The following is a 13,344-nucleotide window of genomic DNA, read 5'->3' as shown; positions in this document are numbered from 1 at the left end:
TGAGCAGGAATTCCACTAGTAAGGTTTCCTCAAATGAATTCTATATATTCATTATGTCACAGATATATCCTCCACATCAAAATGCTAAAAATAATGAATAGGTAGCAGCTTTTTAATGTTTCACATATTGCACCCAGGGCTGTGGGATCAGGGGCTATGAGACAGTGGTAAAACTTATCTTCACCAGTTGAAATTAGACAATCAATTATAAGGACTGCACATGTGTTTTTTTATTATGACAGGGTGTAAGAGCAATTAGGTAACAGATCAGGAAAGACATTATATTACACATGATCAGATTGTAAAGTCAAAGATGATACAGTTTATATCTTAAACGTATATCCTTGAAATATCTAAAGTATTTAGTCCAATCTTAACTCTCTCTGAATGGCCATATGCTGTACAAGTCTATATCATCCGATAGTCAAAATGTTTGTATTTACTACCTTCTTAAATGATGTATGTCTGATTTAAAAAAAAAAATCCCCCAGGGTCTTGACAGGAACTGCTTGTGTAGAGATGAATTAGCATTTAACAAGGAACATTTCTGTTGTTTAGTGGAAGCTAATTTGACTCAATAAAGGAAAACATTGATTAGAAATTAAATTCAGCAAGACAGAACATTATAAATATTTGTTCTATATACAGGCATATGTTTTTGTCAGCGGTAAAATCCACTGTGAGATAATAAAATGTGACTGAATCAGTAATACAGCGTTTAAACACTATGCATTCAACTATGTCCTCATAAGAGGGGACTAAGTTACATTGTAAATTTAATGTAGAGGATCTGCGTCAGTCTCACACGTGTAAGTTGTGATGATGAGTGTGTGCTCTCTCAGCATCATTGATCCCAACATCAGGCAGCAGATCTGGGGGTCACTAGTTTCCCAGATTCACACAACACTCTGTGAGACACTCTCCATCACCCCCCACCTCTCCACCTGTTCCATGAGACGTGACCATTGTCCCCCAGCAATAAGAACACTGAGCATGTGGCAGCTCCACATTCCTCATTGTCCTCCCAAGCTCACCCATTGGCTACAGACTGAAAATCCAACAAGGACCAAGACCCACACATTCATGCAGATTATGTACTATATGTAGGAGAGATGAAGCCAGTAGGAATCAGATTCACTCTACACGGAGACCTCTACAGCACAGAGATCTAGTCATGGCACCTACAATCACTTCAGCTGTGATCTACTCTAACGAGCACCTGACTCTGACCAACAAAGTAAATTGAGTTACAAATAGTGTTACATTGTTTCAGTATTTTCTTCTAGATATCATCCATTCATGTCAGCTCTGTTGTATTTTGAATAATATTTTTAATGACTCTCCTCTTCTCTTCTTGCAGCTAAGAAAGCCTGTGGTTGAAAAGTTACGCAGAGATCGTATCAACAACAGCATTGAGCAGATCAAGTCTCTCTTGGAGAGAGCCTCAACCAGCAGCCAGATTTCAAAATGGAGAAAGCCGACATCTTAGAGATGACAGTTTGGTTAGTGAGACGACAGCAACAGAACCAGCCAGTGAGCTCCTCCTCCTGCTCAGCAGCTGTCAATCAGGGTTACTCAGGTGTGTCCATGAGATTGTGCACTTCCTGTCCAAGGATGAGGTGAAGACACAGTCCCAGAGAAGACTGCTGAGCCACTTCCAGAGCCTGCATCCATCCTCTGATAAGAACAGGAGGGAGAGTGACCTGCCTCAGTTCAGCTCCCAGCCCAGCACAGCATCAGCAAAGAGAAGAGTCCAGTCAACAGTGCTCTCTGGAGGCCCAGGTAGAGTCCTACAGACTGGAACTCCACTCTCAAACAAACTAAATGGACCATGTTGGTCTAGCATTAATGTGATGGACAGTGATCAGAGATCTTCTTCATATTCTGCTTGTGCAGGTTGTTTTAAAAGTTGTGTTTCGATTGAAACTTTTCATTTCAGTTGTACTGAACAAGTAAAATAATTTTTTTTTTTTACAAAGAAAACAATGATATCTACGAACATTGCATTTTTGTGATGTTAATAACCTTCATGTTTTGTGAAGCATGTGTTGATTATGTGTTTATTCATGATTAACATCAACTTCAATGGTCCTCCATGAGGACTTTTAACCCAAAATGGGTATTTTATCATCAATCTTTTTGTGATTGTCTATAGAGGCCCACAGGGGATGTGTCATAATACCCACTTATTTTTCCCATAGGGGATTTTAGAAACACAAACAATAAGGGCTGCGTTGCGTGTTGGCTTACCCTGGCGTAACGTTTTGCTAACCATTTAAATCTCTCTCGGACAAGGTGACTTTTATCTGTATTTACTCTCAGATTCAAAAATGACAATTAGCATCAAAGTAGACATCATGCAAAACTACAAATCCCTGCAAGCTCCTGCACGTCATCTCTAGCTGACACCCTTGCTAACAGTTATTGTGTCAATTTAAAACTTGCACAAAAGAGCCCACATAATTGTCAATTTAAAGAAATGTAGCCAATGTATTCATTACTACATTTAGCTAACATTAGATAGTTAATCCAGACTTTCTTACCTTTGCCTTGATTCGGCAGTCTCATCCAGATCATCATGGCATTTGTAGTTCTTTATGATAGCCTCATTAGCAGCTAATTAGCATTTAATTCGGGGGGAAAATACAGGAAAATATATTGATAAAAATCACCTTGTCCTAGATAGATTTTCATGGTTATCAAAATGTCACACCAGGGTAAGGCTTCAAGTTTAAGTGTTTCTAAAATCCCCTACTGGTAAAAATGAATGGTGGAAAAACGATTGGAACCATTTCGCTGCTTGACCGCTAGGTTTTTATGGGTATTATGACTCAGACTGTTGCACATTATCGATCTTTGTAAAGGTCAAGTCGTATTCAAGAATAAGCAATTTTGTTACAACTTAATTGTTGTAGTGATATTGTCATATTAACATTATATTGAGCATATTCTGTGAAGTATGTATCAGTATTAGTTCGGCATTTGTTATTGATCAATTTGAGCTACAGAATCACTGATCCTCAATGAGGATTATTTACCCAAACTGGGAATTATACATGTAATTATAACTCTGTGATTAGAAATCAATTAACTGTTTAAAGATCAGACTTTATGGGTGAAAATGTTATTCAAATTATTTGAATAATGTTTTTATTGTAAAGGGTAGAAAATGTTTTCTCTCAATGTGAAACCTTAATTTATTTTAGACAATATGTTGTCTTTATAAAAACAGTAAATGTGTATCCTATACTCTGTTAGAGTATCATATGTCTTGGAGATTGATCCAAGTTCTGGTTGTGATGTGTAATCACCTAAACTATTCACCTTATATTTAGGTGTTCAAGTCTATGTCAATAAATCCCCAAATAATGAAATTAAATCATTTGTTATTGTTCTTGATCTTTCCTTCTCTCTACTGTCATCAACGTAATGACTGTAGACTACAATACAGATCTACTGTATAATGTCATATTTATTTTTGCAATGATTTGTAAAGAAGTTTTGGAAGTTTAAAATATTGCATCTCAATCAAGTTATCTACAGTGGTCCCAGTATTATGCAGGAACAGAAATAGTGATGCTTTTATACGTCTAACATGCTGACCACACGCATGCGCCATCACGCGTGCGGTCAGCATGTTAGACACCTAAAGGAATCACAGGTTGAAATATCATCACCAACACGCATGCGGTCAGCATGTTAGACACCTAAAGGAATCACAGGTTGAAATATCATCACCAACACGCGTGCGGTCAGCATGTTAGACACCTAAAGGAGTTGAAATATCAGAACGAACTCTGAACCAACCATATTAATTTGGGGACAGGCCGAAAAGCATGAAACATTTATGGAAATTTAGCTAGCTAGCTTGCTGTTGCTAGCTAATTTGTCCTGGGAAATAAACATTGAGTTGTTATCCTACCTGAAATGTACAAGGTCCTCTACTCCAACAATTGATCCACAGATAAAAGGGTACATTTAGTTTGTTTCTAGTAATCTCTCCTCCTTCAGGCTTCTTCTTCTTCTTTGGACTTTATATGGTGGTTGGACACCAACTTTAAGATGCACTACCACCACCAACTGTACTGGAGTGTGGACCTCAGCTCATTTTTCAATCACCCACGTGGGTATATCGTCCTAAAAACCAATGAGGAGATGAGAGCGACAGGACTTGCAGCGCGTCAGGCATCACAAACAGAACCAAGTTCTATTTTAACACTTGGCTACACAGACGCTCATTGAGGCACGAGACGTGTGGTCAGCATGTAAGAAGAAAATACCCAGGGTGTGGACATGAAGCTACAGTTAGGGTTAGGGTTATGGTTAGGGTTGAAACGGGGTGTGGACATGAAGCTAGAGTTAGGGTTGTGTTAAGTGTTAGGATTCAGACGGGGTGTGGACATACAGTAAAACTAGGGTTAGGATTAAGGTTAAGGTTAAGGTAATGGCTAAAATCAACATGTCACTTGTGTCTCATTGATTCAATTTAGGTCAGAACCAAGACAAGTGCTACTCTATACTGCTGACTGTTCTTTAACTCAAATCATTTCCTCCAATCCAAGTTTTTCAGGGAACCTTCTCTAGTACCAGATGCTGTTTTGGTAATTGAAGCATATTTAATGGTTGCCTAGAAACTGGACTAAACTGAATACCTAATATGATGCATTATAATAAGGCACACTTCTATTGTTCCTCCATTGAGAGCAGTGAATGGAGAGAGTGTGGGAAACCAAGGAAAACTCACTCACAGACCCTCTTTGGGACAATAGACTCAGACTTCTGTACCCTGTATGATGAGGGGTGGAAGGAATTTCACTAGTAAGGTTTCATCATTGAATTATAGATATGAATTATATCACAGATATATCGTCTGCATCAATATGCTCAAAAATCATGAATAGCATGTTGTAGCAGCTATTTTTATGTTTCACATATTGCACCCAGGGCTATGGTAGCAGGGGCTATGTGACAGTGGTAAAACTTATCTTCACCAGTTGAAATTAGACAATGAATTATAAGGACTGCACATGTTTTTTTATTATGACAAGGTTTAAGAGGAATTAGGTAACAGACCAATAAAGACATTATGTTACACTTTATACAAAACAACCTCTCCCTGTCTGAGTCTGTAATACCAACATGTTTCAAGCAGACCACCATAGTCCCTGTGCCCAAGAACACTAAGGTAACCTGCCTAAATGACTGCCGACCCATATCACTCACGTCTGTAGCCATCAAATGCTTTGAAAGGCTGGTCATGGCTCACATCAACACCATTATCCCAGAAACCCTAGACCCACTCCAATTTGCGTACCGCACCAACAGATCCACAGATGATGCAATCTATTGCACTCCACACTGCCCTTTCCCACCTGGACAAAAGGAACACCTATGTGAGAATGCTATTCATGGAAAACAGCTCAGTGTTCAACACTATAGTGCCCTCAAAGCTCATCACTAAGCTAAGGACCCTGGGACTAAACACCTCCCTCTGCAACTGGATCCTAGATTTCCTGACGGGCTGCCACCAGGTGGTAAGAGTAGGTAACAACACATCCGCCACGCTGATCCTCAACACAGGGGCCCCTCAGGGGTGTGTGCTCAGTCCCCTCCTGTACTCCTTGTTCACTCATGACTCCACAGCCAAGCACAACTCCAACACCATCATCAAGTTTGCTGATGACACAACTGTGGTAGGCCTGATCACTGACAACAATGAGACAGCCTATAGGGAGGAGGTCAGAGACCTGACCGTGTGGTGCAAGGACAACAACCTCTCCCTCAACGTGATCAAGACAAAGGAGTTGATTGTGGACTACAGTAAAGGAGGACCAAGCACGCCCCCATTCTCAACGACAGGGCTGAAGTGGAGCAGGTTGAGAGCTTCAAGTTGCTTAGCGTCCACATCAACAACAAACTAACATGTTCCAAGCACACCAAGACAGTTGTGAAGAGGGCACGACAAAACCTTTTCCCCCACTGAAAAGATTTGGCATGGGTCCTCTTATCCTGAAAAGGTTTTACAGCTGCATTATCGAGAGCATCCTGACGGGTTACATCACTGCCTGGTATGGCAACTGCTTGGCTTCTGACCACAAGGCACTACAGAGTGTAGTGTGTACCACACAGTACATCACCGTGGCCAAGCTTCCTGCCATGCAGGACCTCTATACGAGGCGGTGTCAAATGAAGGCCCTAAAAATTGTCGAAGACTCCAGCCACCCTAGTCATAGACTGTTCTCTCTGCTACCGCACAGCAAGAGGTACCGGAGCGCCAAGTCTAGGTCCAAGAGGCTTCTAAACAGCTTCTACCCCGAAGCCATAAGACCCCCCCCACACTGCTGCTACTCTCAGTTATCATCTATGCATAGTGTGACAAACCTCTTCAAGGTGAGGAGAGTTTGTCACAAATTAAACGAGGGACCGTCATCAAAATCACCCCAGAATGAGAGTTCTTTCGAACAGGACAGTACCTGTGTGTTGGTTTCTCCATCTTGGTCCACCCAGGCCACAGCCGGGGTCAGGGATAGCAGGGTTCGGTACACAAATCAGGTTCTCGGTAGGTCCAGACCCTTCCTCTCTCTCTTCCTGGATTGTCTTGATCCCTTATCTGTGGGTCGGCCCCACCTTCTGAGCGTTCCCCTTGCTTCTGGTAATTGGAGTTTTGGCAGTCGGCCATTTGGTGACCTGTAGTTCTGGTTGGGGCGGCCATTTTAGTGAGTGGGCAGAGCCCGTTTATTAGTTCTGCCCTCACATATCTGCCATTTATCACTCGGCCCCCTTCTTTGCCACAACAGAAACTAATAACCCTACCTGCATGTACATAATTACCTCAACTACCTCGACACCGGTGCCCCCGCACGTTGACACATTGACACATTATTTACTGCTGTTCTTTAATTATTTGTTTTTCTTATGTCTTACTTATTTGGGGGGTGGGTATTTTCTTAAAACTGCATTGTTGGTTAAGGGCTTGTAAGTAAGCATTTCACTGTTAAATTCGGCGCATGTGACAAATACAATTTGATTTGATACAGTTTATATCTAAAACATATAGGCTTGAAAGATTTTCAGTATTCAGTCCAATCTTAACTATCTCTGAATTGCCGTATGCTGTACAAGTCTATTTCATACAATAGTCAAAATGTTTGTATTTTCTACATTCTTAATTTATATATGTCAGATTGTTTGGAGCAGTGAATGGAGAGAGTGTGGGAAACCAAGGAAAACTCACTCACAGACCCTCTTTGGGACAATAGACTCAGGCTTCTGTACCCTGTATGATGAGGGGTGAGATGGAATTTCACTAGTAAGGTTTCATCATTGAATTCTAGAAATGAATTATATCACAGATATAATGAATTATAAGGACAGCACAAGTGTTTATTTTATTATTACAGGGTGTAAGAGGAATTAGGTAACAGATCAGGAAATACATTATATTACACTTTATACAAACATGTGTACATTGTAGTTGACCTGTGTAACTCAGTAGGTAGAGCATGGCGCTTGCAATGCCAGGGTTGTGGATTCAAGACCTACAGGTGATCAGTACAAAAAAAAGTATGACAATATATGCACTCACAACCCTGAAATATCTTCAGTATTCAGTCCAATCTTGACCATCTCTGAATGGCCATATGCTGTACAAGTCTATATCATCCGATAGTCCAAATATTTGTATTTACTACATTCTTCATTTATGCATGTCAGATTTATTTATTTATTTTCTCCCCCAGGGGCTTAATGGGAACTGCTTGTGTAGAGATGAATTAGCATTTAACAAGGCACACTTCTGTTGTTAGGTGGAAGCTCTGTCAATGGGCAGAGTGTGGGAAAGCTCTGGAGAGCAGAGTCTCAGTCTAGTGTCATCATCATCATCAGTCCGACCAGAACCTGTCTGTCTGGGGAACACCCAGAACCACTGGGGAATAGCCACACTTATAGAAGGGAATTAAACAATAGCTGAATACATCAGTTTCTCCAGGGTACAAACATAACGTAGAAATGAACACTGATAAAGTACAGTATATGTCTTGCAGCACACTTTTAGGACAAAATCAAGTGTTCTAGTGTGGTCTGTGAATCCAGATGGTCTGTGACGTCAGGCTCTGTCTATAGTACAACACAGCCAATAGCCGTCACTAATGCTCCACTGAGCAGCTTTTGTAGTGCATTGATCATAGCACACAGGACTCAGTGTGGGAAACTCAGATCAGCTCTCTACTCACACTGACCAGTAGCCTCAAGACAGAGGACACATCTGCTGCCTCTGGACTCCAGAGTGCTTGACATATAATTACTACTTCTGACTTTAGAGACCTCATGATATTGATACAATATCGAACCTGTGAACTTAACCACAAGCTATATTTCTCTGCATATAAACGTACTTTATATTTCGATATTTGACACAATATGTTTTTGTTGTTGACAAAAATGAAATTCAGCAGCACAGAAAATTATAAATATGTTTTACTTTTCAATTGTGACAAAATGTAAAACACTATACAATATCATCATTTTTGTCATTATCTTATTATTATTATTGTGAGATAATAAAATGTGACTGAATCAGTAATAAAGCGTTTAAACACTACACATTCAACAATGTCCTCATAGGTGGGGACTAAGTTACATTGTACATTTAATGTAGAGTATCTGCGTCAGTCTCACACGTGTAAGTTGTGATGATGAGTGTGTGCTCTCTCAGCATCATTGATCCCAACATCAGGCAGCAGATCTGGGGGTCACTAGTTTCCCAGATTCACACAACACTCTGTGAGTCACTCTCTATCACCCCCCACCTCTCCACCTGTTCCATGAGACGTGACCATTGTCCCCCAGCAATAAGAACACTGAGCATGTGGCAGCTCCACATTCCTCATTGTCCTCCCAAGCTCACCCATTGGCTACAGACTGTGAGAAACTCCAACAAGCCCAAGACCCACACATTCATGCAGATTATGGACTATATATAGGAGAGAGGAAGCCGTTAGACATCAGATTCACTCTACACGGAGACCAGTACAGCACAGAGATCTAGTCATGGTACCTACAATCACTTCAGCTGTGATCTACTCTAATGAGCACCTGACTGACCAACAAGGTAAATTGAAGAATCAATTTCAAGGAAATGTATCTTATTTGATTGATTATTTATTTGTTTCATTATTATCTCATAATAAGGTTATTAATGACTCTCCTCTTCTCTTCTTGCAGCTAAGAAAGCCAGTGGTGAAGTTACACGGAGAGACGTATCAACATCAGCATTGAGCCGCTCAATTCTCTCCTGCGTCCAGAGATCCTCAACCAGCAGTCAGACTCCAAGCTGGAGAAAGCCAACATCCTGGAGATGACATTTTGCTCCTGAGATAACAGCAACAGTACCAGGGTTACAGTGTTACTCCAGGGGTGTCCATGAAATTGTGCACTTCCTGTCCAAGGATGAGGTGAAGACACAGTCCCAGAGAAGACTGCTGAGCCACTTCCAGAGCCTGCATCCATCCTCTGATAAGAACAGGAGGGAGAGTGACCTGCCTCAGTTCAGCTCCCAGCCCAGCACAGCATCAGCAAAGAGAAGCGTCCAGTCAACATCACTCACTGGAGGCCCTGGTAGAGTCCTACAGACTGGAACTCCACTCTCAAACAAATTCAATGGACCATGTTGGTCTAACATTAATGTGATGGACAGTGATCAGAGATCTTCTTCATCGTCTGAGTATATAGTATTTTTTTAAAGTCTTGCAGTGATTGAGACTTTTCATTTCAGTTGTATTGAAGTAAAAGTATTTTTCTGAGAAAAATGTGTAATGTATGAAAACAATATTGTTGTTGTGTTCATTGAAATCATAACCTTGATTATGTTGATCATGTTTTTATTCATGATTAACAATAGCTTTAATGGTCCTACATGAGGACTTTTAACCCAATCTGTTTGTGGTTGTCTATGACAGATCTGTTTTTAGGTCAAAATGTATAAGCAAATTTTTTTTTACCACTACATTGTATTAAGCGTCTTCTGTGAAGCATGTATCAGTTATATTGATAATGTTCAACCTGAGTTATAGCATCACTGTTCCTCTATGAGAGTTATTTACCCAAACTGGGTATTATGTTATCATCACACTGTGATTATCACTATTTTATCTGTTTTACTACCTGAAAAATGTATTTACTGCAGATGTTTTCTCATTGTAAAACCCTTGTTTATTTCATACAATTCTGTGTGTCTTTACTCTGATGGAGTTTCATGTCTTGGAGATTTATCCAAGTTCTTGTTGTGACATTGAATCACTTTATTTGCACCTTAAGTTAAGGTGTTATCTATAATGTGACTCATTGAGTCCATTTTAATAAAATACATGTAATCAAATTAATTACTTTGCTCTTGTTCTTTCCTTTTCCCTCTTGTTACTATGACAACATTTCAGCTCAACAACATGCCAAATGCTTACAAATATCCATTTTGGTCTAAGATGAATGTATTGAGCAGTTATTATCAAGTAATTATCGTCTTAATTTATTGTTTATTTTTTTATTTAACGTTTATTTAACTAGGCAAGTTAGTTAAGAACAAATTGTTATTTACAATGACAGCCTACCAAAAGGAAAAAGGCCTCCTGCGGGGATGGGGGCTGGGATTAAAAATAAAAATATTGGACAAAACACACATTACAACAAGAGAGACACCACAACACTACATAAAGAGAGACCTAAGACATATCAAGGCAGCAACCAATGACAACACAGCATGATAGCAACACAACATGGCAACAACACAGTAGCAACACAACATTGCAGAAGCACAACATGATAGCAACACAGAACATAGTACAAACATTATTGGGCACAGACAACAGCACAAAGGGCAAGAAGGTAGAGACAACAATACATCACTCAAAGCAGCCACAACTGTCAAAAAGAGTGTCCATGATTGAGTCTTTGAATGAAGAGATTGAGATAAAACTGTCCAGTTTGAGTGTTTTTTGCAGCTCATTCCAGTCGCTAAATGCAGCGAACTGAAAAGATGAGTGACCCAGGGATGTGTGTGTGTTTGGGGACCTTTAACAGAATGTGACTGGCAGAACAGGTGTTGTGTGTGGAATATGAGGGCTGCAGTAGATATCTCAGATATGGGGGAGTGAGGCCTAACAGAGTTTTATAAATAAGCATCAACCAGTCGGTCTTGCAATGGGTATACAGAGATGGCCAGTTTACAGAGGAGTATAGAGTGCAGGGATGTGTACTATAAGGAGTATTGGTGGAAAATCTGATGGCCGAATGGTAAAAAAACATCTAGTCGCTCGAGAGCACCGTAATCTAGCATGGGTAGAATGGTCATCTGAATCAGGGTTAGTTTGGCAGCTGGGGTGAAAGAGGAGCGATTACGATAGAGGAAACCAAGTCTAGATTTAATTTTAGTCTGCAGCTTTGATATGTGCTGAGAGAAGGACTGTGTACCATCTAGCCATAATCCCAAGTACTTGTATGAGGTGACTACCTCAAGCTCTAAACCCTCAGAGGTAGTAATCACACCTGTGGGGAGATGGGCATTCTTCTTACCAAACCACATGACCTTTGTTTTGGAAGGGTTCAGAACAAAGTTAAGGGCAGAGAAAGCTTGTTGGACACTAAGAAAGCTTTGTTATAGAGCGTTTAACACGAAATCCGTGGAGGGGCCAGCTGAGTGTAAGACTGTATCATCTGCATATAAATGGATGAGAGAGCTTTCTACTGCCTGAGCTATGTTGTTGATGTAAATTGAGAAGAGCGTGGGGCCTAGGATCGAGCCTTGGGGTACTCCCTTGATGACAGGCAGTGGCTGAGACAGCAGATGTTCTGACTTTATACACTGCACTCTTTGGGAGAGGTAGTTAGCAAACCAGGCCAAAGACCCCTCAGAGACACCAATACTCCTTAGCCGGCCCACAAGAATGGAATGGTCTACCGTATCAAAAGCTTTGGCCAAGTCAATAAAAATAGCAGCACAACATTGCTTAGTATCAAGTGCAATGTTGACATCATTTCCATCACGTGCACAGGGGGTTTATGATGTAAGTTATGAAGCTTTATGTCATGATATGTAGGCCTACCTGAAATGTAATTAAACTGTCAGAATTACCATGGAAATGTGTGATGTTGCTAGTGATAGTGAATGCCAAATTGAGCAAAATGTTCACATTTGAATGAAGCCATTCCACTGGGCACATACTTCAAATCAATGTGTATTCCACGTTGGTTCAACATAACTTAATTGAAATGACGTGGAAACAACGTTGATACAACGACTGAAGTGGGATGATAATGCAACGCCATTAATGCTGAAGGTGTGGGCACAATTTTCTTTTCTTAATAACCTGTTGGGGATAGGGGGCAGTATTTGCACGGCCGGATAAAAAACGTACCTGATTTAATCTGGTTACTACTCCTGCCCAGTAACTAGAATATGCATTTAATTAGTAGATTTGGTTAGAAAACACTCTAAAGTTTCTAAAACTGTTTGAATGGTGTCTGAGTATAACAGAACTCATATGGCAGTCAAAACCCTGAGACAAATCCTAACAGGAAGTGGAAATCTGATGTGTGGAATCACTTTCAAGCCTTTGCCATTGAAACACACAGGGACTTATTAATCATTTAGCACTTCCTAAGGCTTCCACTAGATGTCAACAGTCTTTACAAAGTGGTTTGAGTCTTCTATGGTACAAACTGACCGAAAGAGAGGCTTGAAATGTTGGTCATAGAGGGAGGGCCATTACTACTATGATGCGGGCGCCCATGGGAACCCTTTTGTTCCGAAACGTTTAGTAAGACAATGCAATCGTCCGCCTTGAATATTATTGAAGCTCTGGTTGAAAAAGGCCCTAAAGATTTATGTTACACAACGTTTGACATGTTTGAACGAACGTAAATATATATTTTTTGCACATTCGTGATGACAAGTCCAGCGCGCCTTGTACATTATGAGTAGCCTTCGGAACGCGCTAATAAGAAGGAACTATTGGGACATAAATTATTAACTTTTTCGAACAAAACTACATTTGTTGTGGACCTGGGATTCCTGGAAGTGCCTTCTGATGAAGATAATCAAAGGTAAGGGAATATTTACAATAGTATATTTGATTTTAGATGGTTCCAAGATGGCGCTAACATGTATCGCCAAGCCTATTTTTCTGAGCATACCACGTCGTTTATTGCAAAGTCTGATTTCCCAGTAAAGTTATTTTTAAATCTGGCAATGCGGTTGCATTCACGAGATGTTAATCTATAATTCTTTGAATGACAATATTACATTTTAACAATGTTTTCGAAAAGTAATTTTGTAAATTGTAGCGCTGTTTC

The 13,344-nt window shown here is 40.3% G+C and overlaps 1 pseudogene across 1 annotated transcript; it reads left to right on the top strand.

The window, feature by feature from the left end:
* The first annotated feature begins 9,014 nt into the window (after window positions 1-9,014).
* On the top strand, window positions 9,015-10,379 carry LOC145859339 (transcription factor HES-5-like; annotated as a pseudogene). The gene is made up of 2 exons (XR_014379541.1): window positions 9,015-9,109; window positions 9,223-10,379. The product of XR_014379541.1 is annotated as a transcription factor HES-5-like (transcript).
* Window positions 10,380-13,344: the final 2,965 nt, after the last annotated feature.

Source organism: Salmo salar, chromosome 12 (assembly GCF_965601325.2).
Source record: "Salmo salar chromosome 12, fSalSal1, whole genome shotgun sequence".
Taxonomy (NCBI): Eukaryota; Metazoa; Chordata; class Actinopteri; order Salmoniformes; family Salmonidae; genus Salmo; species Salmo salar.
This window is presented reverse-complemented; position numbering and strand designations above follow the sequence as displayed.